Source organism: Enhydra lutris, unplaced genomic scaffold (genome assembly GCF_002288905.1).
Source record: "Enhydra lutris kenyoni isolate GAN:26980312 unplaced genomic scaffold, ASM228890v2 scaffoldscaffold182, whole genome shotgun sequence".
Taxonomy (NCBI): domain Eukaryota; kingdom Metazoa; phylum Chordata; class Mammalia; order Carnivora; family Mustelidae; genus Enhydra; species Enhydra lutris.
In genome coordinates this window covers 16,198-32,650 of record NW_019154266.1, presented here as the reverse complement: position 1 = coordinate 32,650, position 16,453 = coordinate 16,198, and the positions used below count along the sequence as shown (strand labels likewise).

Below are 16,453 nucleotides of genomic sequence, written 5' to 3'. Positions count from 1 at the left end.
ATGGTTATGTACTTATTGTCATCTTAATTGTTTTCTGGCTGTTTTGTAATTCCTTTCTTTTTCTTCTCTTGGTTGCTTCCTTTGTGCTTTGAACATTTTGTTAGTGGTGTGCTTAGATTCCTTTCTCACAATCTTCTTCCTTTTCTCTTTTCTTTTAATAGGCCTTAATTCACTTTAATTTTTCTTGTATAAAATCTATGTGGTGGCTATAGCTGGAGCCTAGGTCCTCTGCATGGAGATTCCTGTTGTGGGTCTTCACAAGATGGTCAGTGAATTCCTGATGGGGACACTTGGTGAACACAGTCTCTTTCCAGAGATCAGGGGTGAGATACCTATAGATATTGGAAATGGCATCAAAAGTAGCCATGGTGAAGTTGCCTGGGATGGCAGTGCAGTCCCTTGCTGAGGCTTAGCAGTCATCAATACTGGCCATCATCAGTAGCTTCTTGGGCACTGGCTGAGACAATACCAGTGCCTCTGGGAGCAGGGATGAGGCATACCAGCACAGAGCCACAGTGGCCAGTCACCTTGCATGGGACAGTTTGGGGGTTACTTGTTCCTCCAGTAGCCTTGCCAAATGGGGATGATGGAAAGCTTGACCACGGGATGCCTGGGTGGCTCAGTTGGTTAAATGACTGGTTTTGGCTCAGGTCATGTTCCCAGGGTTCTGGGATTGAGCCCCATATCTGGCTCCTCACTTAGCAGGGAGCCTGCTTTTCCCTTTCCCTCTACCTGCTAGTCTGCCTGCTTGTGCTCTCTCTCTGTCAAATAAGTAAATAAAAATTCTTAAAAAAAAAAAAAAAAAGCTTGGCTAGGTTGATGGCCCCACGGATGGCAGTGGCTTCCTCCTTGGAGTATTTAGCATTCAGAGACTGATGTCAGCAAATGCCTCGAACCTGGCCTGCTGATGAGCATGCGTCTGCTTTTGCATAGGCATAATCTCCAAAACCTCATCCTTGAAGAGGGATGTCCCTAGGAAGTAGTCAATGATTTCAGATTCCTTGATAGGCAGGGAGAAGAGATAGATCTCTTCCAGGGACTTGATCTTCATGACTGTGACCAGGTGGCGCAGCATGGTGATGGGGATCCACTCCTTGGCCTTGCCTCTTTGAACTCTGTGGCCTTGGCCCTGACCTAGATGCTGCTACTAAAGCCTCCATGGAAGCCACCATGGCCTCCCATTCCAGAGCTCCTGGGCCCTCCCATAACACCAACATCATCTGCCATTTCTTTTCTTGGAAAAGAATCTCCTTCTCACCATCTTTTGGGAATCTACCATAGGTTTTTCCTTGGTGGTTCCCATGAGGTTTAGTATAACAACCTTTATTTATAACTGTATTTTAAGTTGATAAGTTTGAACACATTCTGAACTCATTTTTACTCCCCTCACCGCATGTTTTATGGTTTTGACATCACATTTTACATACTTTTATCTTGTGTATCCCTTAACTAATTATTGTAGTTATACTTATTTTTACTACTTTTGTTTTTTAAGTTTTATGATAGCTTTATAAGTGATTAATCTGCCATTTTTACTGAATGTTTACCTTTACTAATGAGATTCATACTTTCATTTTTTTTTAATATTTATCAAAATAGTTTTCTTTTAAAATGCCCCCACTGCTGCAGCCACACTGGCTGGCTCTCCCACGTCTCCCTCCCCAGCCTGGACACAGCTGGAGGGATCCTGAGTTGTCCAGGTGTCCCTTTGAGTCTTTTCTACCCAGGACATCTTGGAAAACAGGGAGGAGAGTGCCCTGAGGTCCATAGTGGGTGGGTGTTCTTCTTCTTGACCATTCCAGGCCTAGGATATAGTTGATGCCTTGCACCAGGCCAATGATGTCAGACTGCCAAATACCGAAGCCAGTCTAGCAGTTGCCTCTACATGAGTGAGGCCTCTCCCAGGGATTGCTGAGCATTCTCTTGAGGTTCATCTTCTGTTTTCAGTAGGGACACATCTGTTTCCTTCCTACAGTGCACCAGCCAAGGATGCAGAACTCAGGGAATATGTGATTGCAAGACAGCTTATATACGCTGTGTATGTTCTTGATGATGCCCTCTTCACTGACATCCACAAAGATCTGCTGCCCACACATGGCGCACACACTGTCTGAGAGATGTTTGGTAAGCATGCCTGACATTGTAGAACCCTATGGTAGATGCCATGTAGTCTGCACACATTTCTACAAAGTCTTGTTCAAGAACAACATAGTAGAGGCCATAGAAGACAAGAAAAATAACAAAGTCCATGCCATCTTCTGGTTTGATCTTGAATAACAGAGACCAAAAAGGGTAAACATGACAGCCACTTAGCCAACAATGCCAGTGGCATGGCTTATTTTATAGATAAACAAGAACTACTTACTTATAAACCAACCTTGGGGTGTCTGTACTATTGGTGAAGATGGCAGTGGTAGAAGTGGAGGTTGGAGAAGGTACTATTAGAGAATGGGAGATGGATGAGGTTAATATGTCAGAACTCTCTCGAGAGGCGCAGTGGAGGGTTGAGCACACGTGCATGCATACCAAGCACTATAGCCACGAAGCCATGCACATTGAAATGGTCCTCATTCTTATGGCTACTTTGGTGATGGCTCAGCTGTTCCTGGTGCAGGGGAAACAGAGGGAATCCCACTCCTACGATATAGTTACCCTGTTTCGGGTATGGGTTTTTCCCCTCTATTTCACAGGGAAGCTGCACTGGTGGAGGTTCCTAGTGATCTGGATCTTGGTCTCTGCCGACACAGCTGAGCTATCTGAAAACCACTAATAGAGATAATTCCAAGTTTGGTTTCCTATGTTTTCTTGTTATGAATTTGCACTTTTTATTTTCAGCCTACAAAAGTCCCTTTAACATTTCTTGTAATGCTGTTTTAGATGAACTCGTAGGTTTTCTTTGTCCAGAAAACTCTCTATTTTTCCTTCAATTCTGAATGATGATTTTGCTGGGTGTATTTTGGATGAAAGTTTATTTCCTTTCAACACTTTGAATGTATTGTGCCACTCCTTTCTGCCTGAAAAGCTTCTGCTGAAAATCTTCTGTAGCCTTTTTTTTTTTTAATACTTGTTTTAGTTTTTAATTGCTGCTTTTGAGATTCTCGTCTTGTCTTTAACTTTTGACATTTTAATTAGGAATTGTCTTCCTGTGAGTCTCCGGGTTCATCTTAATTGGAACTTTCTGGAATAGGATGTCTGTTTCCTTCTCTGAGTTAGGGAAATTTCCAGCCATTTCATTCATTTCCTCAGATAAATTTTCTACCCCTTTCTTTCTCCATCTTCTGTAACGGACATAGTATGAATGTTAAGTCTGTTTGATGTTTCCCCTTAGTCCCTTAGGCTACCTTCGTTTTTTTGTGTGGCTTTGGTTTTTGTTTTTGTTTTTGTTTTTGTTTTCCATTCTTCTTTTTGCTACTCTGATTGGGTGATCTCCAGTGCCCTCTCCAGTGCCCTGTTTTGAGTTCACTGATGATTCTGCTTCATCCAGTCTGCTTTTGAACCCCTTTAGTGTATTTTTTGGTTCAATTATTGCTTTCTTCAGCTCTATGATTTCCATTTGGTGCTTTCTTATATTTTCTAACTTTTTTTTTAATCTATTCTTCCGAATTCAGAAAGAATCTTTATGATCATTACTTTGAATTTTTCATCAGGCAAATTATGTGTATCTCTGTTTCATTAAGGGTTTTTTTTTGGTGGGGGGAGTTTTATTTTTTTTAATTTGGAACACATTCCTGTTTCTTCATTTTGCTTGACTCTTTGTGTTTGTTTCTATGTATTAAATGAAGCTGTCACCTCTCCCAGTCTTGGAGGAATGTGTCTTATAGGAAATGAACCTTGACATTCAACCTCTCCCTAGTTCTTGGTTGTCTCTTGGTCCTTTATGATTTTCCAAGCAGCCTAATTTATTTTTAATAGCTCCCAGTCATTGAGGGTGTGCCCAAGGGGCATGTTTCAGTGTCCCAGAGGGGAATATCTCAGCTAACACCTAAACCCAGCAGATTGGAAGACAGATCTTTAGACAGCAGCTTTTAAAATACACACACACACACACACACATATATGCATACATATATACACACACACACACACACACACACACACACACACACACAGTTTTGTGGAACCACAAGCTTAAGGCCTGCTGGCTACCAAAGCATGAGATTTGGAGTTGTGCTCTGACCAACAGTTTCAAAAATTAGTACTCCAGACTAGTGTATAAGCTTCTTTCTGGGACATACTGACAAACTATAGTGAGGGGGAGGAAGGGCACAATGATGGTGTCCCTCTACCTATGTTCTGTGTGAGTACCTCCATAGCCTCTAAGATGTGTGCCGAACCTGAAGCCTATTCATCAATCTGAAGCAACAGGAAAAACTGGAGAGCACCACAAAGGGCCACTGACTGGTGAATGAACAAAAGGTGGCCCATCTGTACCATGGAATTCTACTCAGCAACAACAGGAGAGAAATCTGATTGAAGCTACAGCATGGAGGACCCTGAAAAGCATGCTAAGTGAAAGAAGCCAGTCACCAAAGACTACATACTGTCTCATTTGATTTATGTACAATCTCCAGAAAGAAGCCATGTATAGAGACAGAAAGATCAGCGTTGTTTGGGGCTGGAGGAGGGAGCGAAAACTGTCTGCAGAGGGGCTGGAGGAGGTGTGCGTAGGTGAAGGAGGCCTCTAAAACAAACGAGGGTCCTAGCTGAACAACTCTGTCATTGTAGGATACTTTTATAATGGGTGAAATACTTGTATGTAAATTTCACTTAAAAAAAAAAAAGAGAAAGAAAGAAGGTGACAGTTTCCCATTAGTGGATTCTGGGGTCCCCAGGCAAACACTGCCTGGTGAGGTGCCACACATCCTGGAGTCCCAGCAGGTGGTGAGTTAGAGCCTGGTTTCTGACCTCCCAGCTGGAGTCAGGGATTCAGGGCCTGTGCCTTAGGCCTCTCGCCCTGGCAGTTCCCATGGACTCCACAAGGGGGCAGACGACTTAAAGGAGGGGACCTCCAAGTGGCACAAGACAACTGAGGTTGCAGCAAGGACAGGGGGAACCAGCTGCTTGGAGATATGGGGAGGAAGTGAGGGCTGCAGAGCACATGAGAGCAGCTGGCAATATCTGGATGGGTTTTGTTGTTGTTTTTAAGGATTTTAAAGGGAAGAGTCAGGGCCATTCTGTTACTTGAACTCAGTCCATAGAAGCCAGAGCTTTCACTGAGGCCACGTTGTACTTCCTGCCCTGGCTCCTAAGATCTCTGGGCCTCGGTTCCTCATGTGTAAGGTAAGATTGGTATTCACATTCTCCCAATTCCCTTCCTGCTCAGTTTCTGTGAGTGCATGAGGATCTGAGGTGCCCATTAAGTAGCTCTGGGGACTGCAGCTGAGATCTGACTCGGGCCCTTCTCTGTGTGTCCCCTGCGGGAGCCTGAGCTGAACCTAGACTGAAAACAGACTATGGAGGGCGTAGATGGAAGATAGAACAGCAGCAGGCTTGGGGGATGAGAATAACCCAAAGAAGGATAAGGCAATGGTGGAGCAAGTGGTTGCCAATGGAGGTAATAACAGGGACAAGTTGAGTTCAGAAAAGTCAGGGGAAACTGAGGAATGCATACAGCAGCAGCCATCTCTGTAAGGACCAGCCTGACCTGACCAGTGAGGACTAGGGAGTAACTTAGTCCACAAGAACCTGTGCGCTGCTAAGGAGCCCCATATGATGGATCAGAATTTGATTGTACTGCTGGGAAGCACCAGTTCCAGGAGAAGAAGGATGTGACCACGAGGCTCTGCCAGAGAACCCTAGCTTCGACCTTGGAGCTGCCCTCACGGTGGCTGTTTTCAAAGTAAGTGCGGGCTTAGGGGGATCAAGGATGTTTGGATAAGGGTTGGAGATGTCTATTCTTACTGCAGTGAGTTCTATCCTAAGGTCAGGAAGGGCCAGGGTAGGGGACCCTTCCATCTGAAACCACATGATCTTAATAAATTATTTTTTTTCAATTTTTTAAATCTTAAATGGTTTATTTGCCTAATATTTAAACTCATAACTAACCATCAGTTGGGGAGATGAACAGCTATTTCCCAACTCTACTTCAATGCCATAATGGGTAGCTGCACAAACATTAACCCTTGGGCACTGCGTGTAAGGCAGAAACATCTAGAAAGACCTTCATTCGAAGGAAAAAAACTCTCCATCTCATGGAGCTGAGCCTGCCTCTCAGTGCATTGCTTGGCTTTTTGCTTTAAGGCCTCCACTTCTCCCTTGAGGATGTAACACTTCTCCTTTACCTGGAGTATTTCTGCCAAGGACTCCACATAATTCAAGGCCTGGTTCTCCACAACTTCTTCCCTTTGCCGCTCATTTCCTGCCATGAATTCGAAAACAAAGTGTTCAAGCCCCTGGCCTGTTTCATCTCCCAGGGCATGCTGTTTTTTTTTTTTTTTTTCCTCAGGAGGAGACCTCCCCACAAAATGAATAATGCAGAGAGAGCAGACCACAAGGACCTCAGGCTGAAGGACATTGAAAGTGAGAAGAGACTCAAATGCTCACTTCTCTGCAGAGGTGAAAAGGATGAAGTCATAGATTTTTGGGTCAAGATGGTGTCCCAGTGGCATCTTAGTCCTGTGCTCTCCTGGGATGGAAGGCTTGTGGTTTAGAAGCTCCCAGGTCTCCATGGCTTCATTGGACAAATCAGTGCATTGTTGAGCAGGTTTGGAGGTCTTGTAATGTGACGCCTGCTGGAAAGCCCTGTGTTTGAATGCCCTGTACGCTGGGGAGAAGGAAGGATCTGTGTCCCAGGAAACATGCTGAACTCACTGTCCAGGGGCCTTCTTGGCCTAGTGCAGAGCTGCTTTGTTGGTCTCCAGGTCCAAGGGCACCTGGCATACTGTCAACCTTCCTGCTTAGCCCATTAGGCAACACTGTTGTTCTCCAGGTCCAAGGACACATGGGAAGCCTGTTTCCAAGGTGGTCACTCAAGCAGAGAGCTGAGTTGCTGGTCTCCGGGTCCAACGGCACATGGTGAGCCTCCTGTCTACGTATCTGCCTGTCCTAACCCAGATCTCATTTCTTGGGCTCATGGTCCAAGGGCATATGTTTAGCCCACTATGACGGTACCTTCTTAAACCACCAGACAGCTCAGTTTTTGGTCTCCATGTCCAGGGTGCTTGGTGAGCCTTTTGTCAAGGTGCTCCCTTGGCCAGGCAAAGAGCTGAGTTGTTGGTCTCAAGGTCCTAGGGTACATGGTAAGCCACATGTCTAGGTATCTGCTTGGCTTAGCCCAGAGCTCCTTTGTTGGTCTCCAGATCAACGGGCACATGGTGACCAAGCTGTCCAGGTGCCAGTTTGGCCTAGTAGAGACCTGATTCTGTGGTTTCCAGGTCTATGGGTCCATGGTGATGCCGCTGTGAAGTTGCCTGCTTGGCTTATCACAGAGCTGCATTTTTGGTCTCCAGGTACAAGGGCACATGGTTAGCCCCCTCTCAACATGCCTGCTTTGTCCATCAGACAGCTCACTTGTTGGTGTCCAGGTCCAAGAGCACATGGTGGACCTGCTATCCTGGTGCCTGCTTGGTGTAACAGCAGATTGGCTAGTCTCCGTATCCAAGGGAACATGGGGAGCTGGCTCTCCAGGTGCCTGCTTAGCCTTGAAGGCATCTCCTTTGTTGGTCTCCTGGTCCAAGGACACATAGTTAGCCCCCTGTCAACATGCCTGCTTTGCCCATCAGACAGCTCAGTTGTTGGTGTCCAGGTCCACGAGCACATGGTGGACCTACTGTCCAGGTGCCTGCTTGGCATAATAGAGAGCAGATTGGTTATTTTCCATGTCCAAGGGAATATGGGGACCTGGCTCTCCAAGTGCCTGCTTGGCCTCGCAGACATCTCAATTGTTGGTCTCCTGGTCCAAGGGCACATGGTGAGTGGGCTATTCAGGTGCCTGCTTGGCCTAGTGGAGAGCTGAGTTTTTGTACACTGGGTACAAAGGCCCATGGTAATGCTTCTGTTGAGTTGAATCATTTTCCTGATACAGAGCTGGGATGCAGGACTCATGGTTTCTTGGCACGTGGCAAGCCCATTCTCTGAGGTTATAGGTCTTGTGCTACATTGGGCTGGCCAACTTGAGGTATAGAGGCTCCTTGTCCACACAGTGTCTATGTGACTCATCTGCCTAGTGTGAAATGGGATGAGAAGCCTCCCAGTCTTTGGGTTCCTGGCAGATACTCTGTTCTGAGGTCTGGATTTCTCTTTGTTAGGCTTTGTTTGAGGATTGATGGTCTGTGGGCTCTGGGTGAGCCAGGTTTCTGGGGAATTATTTTGTCCGCTGCTGAGCTGTTTCAGGCAGTCCATGAACTGAGGGCCAGAGTTCTGATGACTAACACTGAATACAGAGATGTGATTCCTTTTCCCAGTACCTGTTTCGTAAAATCCCCTCTGCCTGGTGTCTCCAGACATTCCACACATTGTGCATATCTGGGTCAGCTGGATGTTCAGAGCATTCATGTGCTCTGTGCTGAGGGAGGTTGGAGGGCTCCAGAGTAGTAGTGTGCCCAGTGATCCCTCAGGACATGGACTCAGCTTTCCTGTAATGAAGAAACCTGTGACCTCAGAGGTGTGTGGCCCAGCTGGCTGAGAATGCATGGTACTCTGGTAGCCAGTGTCCCACTCCCACGTACCAAATGAGAATGTCTCCCTGAGGACCTGGGCCAGCCTCCTAGTGTGAAATGGGTCTAGGAGTCACCGTGTATGGGTTCGAGGACTTTCCGGACCACAGCGGGGCACAAACGTAGGTGCCAACATGAAGGTGGTGTGTATTGAATTGGAGAGAGGCCCATGGCAGGAGGAGTGGACAGGGTGCTTGTCATGGGCAGGGGCAGCCAACAGGGCAGAGAAGTTGAGGAAGAGCAAGAGGAGCTGTGAGTGAACCGCCATCTCTTTCCTCACTGCAGCCTGGGCTGTTGCCAAGCTTTTATAACCGCCCAGGGACATCATAATGCCTTCCTCTTGTGATGTCACCATGATGTGTTCATGTGTTGTCACCACTATGCTCTGGCCAATCACCAGGGATTTCTCAGGCTGGCCTCATTCTGGTGACCAACCACCAGGCAGGTCAGCTGGCCAATTACTGATGGCTTTCTCAGGGACACCCCTGACTGATATCATCACCTGGAAACCATGTTTTAAAGGAAATGGGTTAAACAGTCCTTCAAGAAGAAAAATTAATATTTGGGTTGTATTTATACTGATGGTCATAATGAGGCTGAAAGACTCAACTACTACAAAGGTAAATGTATCACACAGAGGCACCATTAAATAAAACACTGACATGGATATTAATGAAAACATGGAGCATTAGACCCCATGAAAAGTCACAGTTGTACGTTGTATGTCAGACAATATGGCCATAGAGAAAATGCTACTCTCAGCTCCTCCATCAAAGCATAAATAATAAGTGGAGAAAATGGCAGGCATTATGTTTAGTACATCTTCCCACCATAATCGACAACCTGGAAGGGATGAAGCTGTGTCACCAGTAAGTATCTGCTTGCCAATAACATAGAGGCATTCTGCTCTTATAGAAGGGGGACGACAAAATCCATCCAGTCACTAGGTTCATAGTTTCATGTCCAGCATCCAATCAGAAAATTCTGGGGGGAAGAATTAAATTGTTCTCTTCCCTCAAATACAACTACATACTTACCAATTCAATCTGAACCCTCAAGAAATCAATCAAAGTTGTGATCATATAAATGCTGCACGGCTACAAGTAGAAAAATGACCACCGTTTGGAAGGCAGGAGGATGGAGAGTTGAATCTACTGTGGTATAGCTGATGATACAGTGGAGGGGAGGGAGTCTGTTTCAGGAAGATATCACAAATATTATAAACAGCTGGATGCAAAACCAGAACATTTTAAAGTCTGGATAAAGAAGATGTGGTACATAGATACAATGGAACATTACTCAGTGACCAAAAAACTGAAATCTTGTCACTTGTAAGGATGAGGATGGAACTAGAGGGTATAATGCTAAGGGAAAGAAGGCAGTCACAGAAAGCCAAAAGCCAAATGATTTCTATCATTAGCATAATATAAGAAACAAAACCAATGAACAAAGGAGTAGGGGAGAAAAAATAAAACCAGATGCATATAGAGAGGGAGGCAAACCGTAAGAGAATCAACACTAGGGAACAAACTGAGGGTTACTGTAGTGGGACATGGGGTAACTGGATGGTGGGCATTATGGATGGCATTTGATGAAATGAGCACTAGATATTAAATGCAACTTATGCATCACTAAATTGTACCCCTGAAACTTTAAAAAAAAATGTTTTCAGGGGCATTCCATAGCTCTTCCCCACCAGCACATAGGAAGTTCCCCTAAATTACTTGATGAAAGACTGAGCTGTCGGATGGAGCCGTCTCATCCCAGTGCAGATACACAGGGTCTAGAGCTCAGGGGAGAGAGAATATGAACAGAGAGGTACTCTCAAAAAATGGGAGCAGATGGGCTTCCCAGTGTGGACCATGAAGAGAAGAGCATGTGGCATGGGACTGAACACCAACCAAAAGGGCACACAGGAAAAAGGTGGCAACAGATGCTGAAACAGAAATCTGCAAAGAAATGAACTAGAAGTAAATTACCACAGAAGTGAAGAGTGGTGCCTCCCCAAGAGACCAGTTACCTTTCACCCCTAGACTGGTGGAGTGAGGATAATTCCAGCTGGATTGCCTTTGGGATTCTGTCACTCTCAGAGAAACCCATTCCTGTATACTATGTATACATACATTCTATGTATACTTTCTGACTCATTAATTTCTTTTGAAGCGTAGTCGACACACGGTATTTTGTTAATGTCAGGTGAAAATTATACTGCTTAGACAAGTTTTTACCTTATATTATAATGAGCACAAGTGTAGCTACCATCTGTCACCAGAGACACTATTCCAATACAATTGATCATATTTCCTATGCTGTGCCTTTCATCCCCATGACTTATGCAACCCACAATGGGAAGACTGTGTCTCCTACACCCCTTCACCTATTTCTTCCATGCCTCCCTCACCTTCCTTCTGAGAACCATCTGTTTCTTTTCTATATTGACATTCTGATTCTGCTTTTTGTTTGTTTATTCATTTGTATTGCTTTTCAGAATCCAGGCAGGAGTGAAATCCTCTAGTGTTTGTGCCTTCAGATCTTACCTATTTCCCTTTAGTGTATGCTGTCTGGGTCCTTTTATGCTCCAAAGGACAAAAATCCCATCCTTTTCAAAGGCTGAGTAATTTTCCATTTCTTCTAGGTTGCTTAACTTATTGGCATATAGTTGCTGATCATAATTTCTGATGATTGTTTCCATTTCCTTGGTGTGAGTTGTGATCTCTCCCCTTTCATTCATATTAATAATATTCTTAAGAATGCTACCTGGGTGGGCCATGACTAAAAAAGGTCAAGGATCTACTCAGAAAGTGAAATTTTAGGGAATATAGTACATGTGTGGGGACAAGTGTCTCATAATGAGAGAAAAGTTCCTGCATTTAACAGCACCTAATGACTTCTGGGGAATCAAACCTGACCCTAATCATGGCTCTAGATGCCAAATAACAAGGGAAACTACTGACTTCCATCACCTGGACAGAAACGGGAGGCCCTTAATGCACATAATAACTGGAAAGTGGCTCTGCCCATAGTATCATGCAATATAAACATCACTTGACCAGTGACCAAAGAAGGGTATGGATTGAGTTTGTGACAGTGTCCCCTAGATCTTGGAGAAGGTTTTGGTCTTGATGTTGCAGGTGTGCACATTACACAATCTTAGGAAAACATGTCTAGCACAATTTTGTGTTCAATGGACACTAAATATTTAGTCCATGATCTGTAGTCGTTCTTTCACAGATTATCCAGTATTGGCTTCAATCAAAAATGACTTTTCTAGTCTTAGAAATGCCAAGGGGCACCTGGGTGCCTCAGTCAGTGAAGCGTCTGACTTGGTTCCAGCTCAGTCAGGATCTGGTGGTAGTGGCATCAAGACCCGAGTTGGGCTCCATGCTCAACACACAGTCTGCTTTAGCTTCTGTCTCCCTCTCCATACCCCTCTGTTCTCCCAGCTCGCACTACTCTTTCTCCCTAAAATAAATAAAATCCTTAAAAAATACTAATGCTCACAAATATGCAGATTTAAACACATCCTATGATGACTTTGATGAATAAAAAGGTAGAGCACCTTTCTTTTTTATTTTTTTTCTCACAGAGTGCAGAATTGTAATTCAGGATGTCAGTGGAAGAGCAGAGTAAGATCGTATCATCTCAACAACCTAATGTAAACAGGTAAAAGAAGGACTGTATAGAATTATATGTCATGTATACAATGATTGGTTGATTATAAACAACTTGGTATAAATTCATGTTTATATTTACCCAAAGATCCTGTCAAATAGGCAGAGCACTGGGAAACAAAAACTGGCCTGAAAGTGTTCTGGTAATTGGACTTTAGAAAACCATTAGATAGGGGTGCCTGGGTCGCTCAGTGGGTTAAAGCCTTTGCTTTCAGCTCGGGTCATGATTCCAGTGTCCTGGGATTGAGCCCTGCATCTGGCTCTCTGTTCAGCATGGCGTCTGCTTCCACCCACCCCACCCCCCGCCACCTGCCTCTTTGTCTACTTGTAATTTTTGTCTGACAAATAAATAAATAAATAAATAAATAATCTAAAAAAGAAAACCATTAGATAAACCTAAATCTAACACATTTAAATCTGTTTGTGAGCCACATGTTACTCCATCAAGGGTGAACTTTAGGTGAGACACCTAACACTCAACGGATGCTTTGATTTCTTTGAGACCTGTTAACCTGGGACACAGGGAATGTGACCTTGTGAGTTTTGCCGGTGAGCAAGCTTTATCTGATAGGATGCTAATTAGTTAGTTCAGTGACTAAAAGTTAACTTAAATATGCTACACACACCGATCATTACTTAAGTCAAAGATCTTCACTCTTCTTTGGTGGAATGAAGTTGAAACAAAGGACTAAAGATTCTCTTTTTTTTTTTGCAGAAACAGGACCTGATGCTTATGGATTGATGGGAGTGGACACCTACATCATATTTAGAGTATGAGCAATTGTCTCCTAAGGCAGCTGAGTCACACAACTCAGTCACACACAGCCCTCAGCCTGCCATTATTATTTGTTTACATGCTGCTGGTGTCATTTTATATTAGACCACAGCAGAAATGAGAGAAATCAGATTAGGGCACAAACTCATGGCATTTGATGGATGTATCATTGCATACTGTTCCAGAGTTTCTGGCAGTACATTATAATGGCAATACATTATGGAGGACTCAATTAAATAAGAGAGAACATCATCCTCTATATTTTATAACTGGTGTTATCGCTAAATGCAAGATAAATTGGCAGCCTTGCCAATTGAATGGTTACTCTCAAGGAAAGTTTGTTGATGGACATACAAAATATTTCACATACATTGGTCCACAAACTGTACAATCTTCCCAGCCATACGACTGGATTTGGGTTGGATTATTCCTTTTCCTTGGACTGCTGAAAAAAGTGCAAGGGAATGGAATCAGATCCTTCTCACCTGACAAATACCTAAATCTCCAAAGATATGTTCACTGCCAGATGGAGCTCCAATCTGAAATGTGTTTGCTTGCATCAAGATCCAACATCACTATATAAAACTCAGGTGTGATTTATTTGATCACAATGGCTAACTGAAACGTGAAAAGTGGTATCATTTGTAATAGCGTGAATCTTGAAATTCTGAGGGATAGATCTGACTGAAAATCACAATCTGTTTCACAGAGAAATAAATGAAGCCTTAGAAAATGAAGAGAAGTTCCATATTCCGGGGTGACAAGATTCAATACTGTTCAACATCAACTTTCCGCCACTGGACCTCAGCCTGTATCTTTGGGAGAAAGTGACCAGTTGACTTGAAAATTTATATAAAAGTATAAATAACCTTGTATGGCCAAACACTTGAGAAACAAAGGACCATCTTTGACGGTTAGCTGCACCTGATGTGAAGAACTATTTTGCAGTTATCATAATCAAAACAAACTGGTATCGTTTCACACATTAGAATCACTTGAGAGTTGTTTAAACACTGCATGGAAATTTGGAAACATTTTCCATGTTTCAGAGTAGGATGTGAATTGAACTTGTATATACACATCACCCAGTTTAAACAATGATCAAATTGTGAACAAATTTATATCCTCTATACCCCAAGCCACTCTCTACCTCCCCAACTATTTTGAAAAAATTCCAGACACCTTATCAAATATTATTTTATCTGTAAATATTTTAGGATGTATCTGTAGAGGTTTGTTGTTTTTGTTTGTTTATTTTAATAATCAGTATTATTATTCTCAGTGAATCTTTTTTAAAAAAGACTCCTGGGCCCTATATCTAAATCAGAATCTGAAAGTTATTCTTAGGCATATGTAAAAATTTCTGTAATTCTAATGCAGCCAGTCAGGCAACAATGCATTGCCTTAAGAATATGGAGATAAGGGGCGCCTGGGTGGCTCAGTGGGTTAAAGCCTCTGCCTTCGGCTCAGGTCATGATCCCAGGGTCCTGGGATAGAGCCCCACATCAGGCTCTCTGCTCAGCAGGGAGCCTGCTTCCCCTCCTCTCTCTCTGCCTACTTGTGATCTCTGTCAGTTAAATAAATAAAATCTTTAAAAAAAAAAAGTGTATGGAGATAAAGGTTTCCACTTATCCTCTTCCTTCTGTAATGTGAAAGTCCCTTCAATTGTTTCTCTGTTTATTTGAGTTTATGCTGCTCCTGGTGTCTCACAGTACAGTTTTGAGGTCTATTGAGAAATCATATGGAAGGTAGACTACCCTAGACATTTTCAAAGTAAAGCCCAAATGAATATGTTAATCTTTTTTTGAAACCCACATTATTTTATTTGGGGATGTCTTTACTTGATATAGTACAGTCCTATTTGCCAAAGTTTAAACCTATCTGAAGTGGAGATCAGCAAACTTTTTCTGTAAGGGACCATACAATAAATACTTTAGACCTTGTGGACCATACAGTCTCTTTCACAACTATTCAGTTTTGCTTAGCATGAAAGCAGCTATAGAAAATGCATAAATGAAAGAGTTTGGCTGTTTTCCAAAGAAGTTTATTTATAAAAGCATCTGGCTTCTGGCCATAGTATGCCAACTCTTATTCTAAAAGATGGTAATGAAAAGAAACTAAGTAATAAGTTTTTTGTTTTTTTTGAACCCTACAGACCTTATTTGATATTGGAACCACTTTTGTAAAAGGAAGATTTGTTTTTGATCTGATGCTCCTTGAGCCTCCAGAATTTTCATCTCCACTCCTGAAATAATTAGCATGTGCCTGGCAGAAGTGAGCAAGTAAGATTTCATAACCGCTTCTCAAAAATTAAGAAACCAAGGGCACCTGGGTGACTCAGTGGGTTAAGCCTCTGCCTTCGGCTCAGGTCATGATCTCAGGTCATGAGCCTGCTTCCTCCTCTCTGCCTCTCTGCCTACTTGTGATCTCTGTCAAATACATGAATAAAATCTTTAAAAATTTTAAGAAACCAGGGGAAGACAAGATGGCGGAGAAGTAGGAAGAGGCGCTGTTTCAAACTGTACCCTAAAGTGAGCTGATTACCTACTAAAGAACTCTGATCACCCATGAAATCAGCCTGAGATCAGAATTATACATTCTGGATCTCTATGAGGGCAGAAGACGCCAGTGGGCAGGTAAAGCGGAGTGGGAATATCAGACTGATATCAGAAGATAAACAAAAGGGGCAGGGAGTCACCAGAGGCGACCCATTGGAAAGTAATACCCCAATACAAAGTGCCCTGCGTCTGGGGACCAGCATTAATTTGGAGTCTGGTTGAAAGCACTCAAAAAGAGCAAAGGATCGTGGGGGGAAATTGTGGGAATTGGGGCAGTTAGGAACAGAGGCTTAAGTCCCCACACTTAGGAAGCCACCCCTGGCGCTGAGCCAGAGAGAGTGCGGTGGAGAAACCAGGTCTTGGTCCCTGAGCTGCCAGCGCACCTGAGAACAGATGGGGTCCAGCTCCCGTGAGGGGCTGGGACCCTCACCAGCCGGCAGAATGCCACGCCGTACTATCAGAGCTTGAGATGCATGTGCCCCACACCCTACCCTGAGAGAGGTGTGCGCAGGTGCCAGCCCGGTGCTCTTGGACCTGGAAAGACCAGGCACTCCCAACCCAGGCCAGCAGGAAAATCTCAGCGTGCGATCGCTGGATCACCGCTTGGAACCTCTCTGGTGGTATGGAGCTGCCCAGTCAGTCACTGTCGTGGTTTTGGGTACAAGCAGGAGTTCCTGTGTCCCCAGGGACCGCGACTCAGAACCTGCTCTGCCATAGGCCGAGTGGGAACTTAATGTGCTCTGGAGACGCAGAGGGGAACAGACTGAGGCTTCTCTCTGAGAGGGAGGTCGGGGT

General features: G+C 44.0%; 1 long non-coding RNA gene and 2 pseudogenes across 1 annotated transcript; 1 reads left to right on the top strand and 2 right to left on the bottom strand.

The window, feature by feature from the left end:
- Positions 1–219: 219 nt before the first annotated feature.
- On the bottom strand, positions 220–1,303 carry LOC111140138 (annotated as a pseudogene).
- A 240-nt stretch (positions 1,304–1,543) lies between these two features.
- On the bottom strand, positions 1,544–2,351 carry LOC111140137 (annotated as a pseudogene).
- Positions 2,352–4,159: 1,808 nt separating this feature from the next.
- Positions 4,160–14,284, top strand: LOC111140136. Its single transcript, XR_002640127.1, has 4 exons — positions 4,160–5,839; positions 6,446–7,014; positions 12,241–12,317; positions 13,041–14,284. It is a non-coding gene; the product is annotated as an uncharacterized LOC111140136 (long non-coding RNA).
- Positions 14,285–16,453: the final 2,169 nt, after the last annotated feature.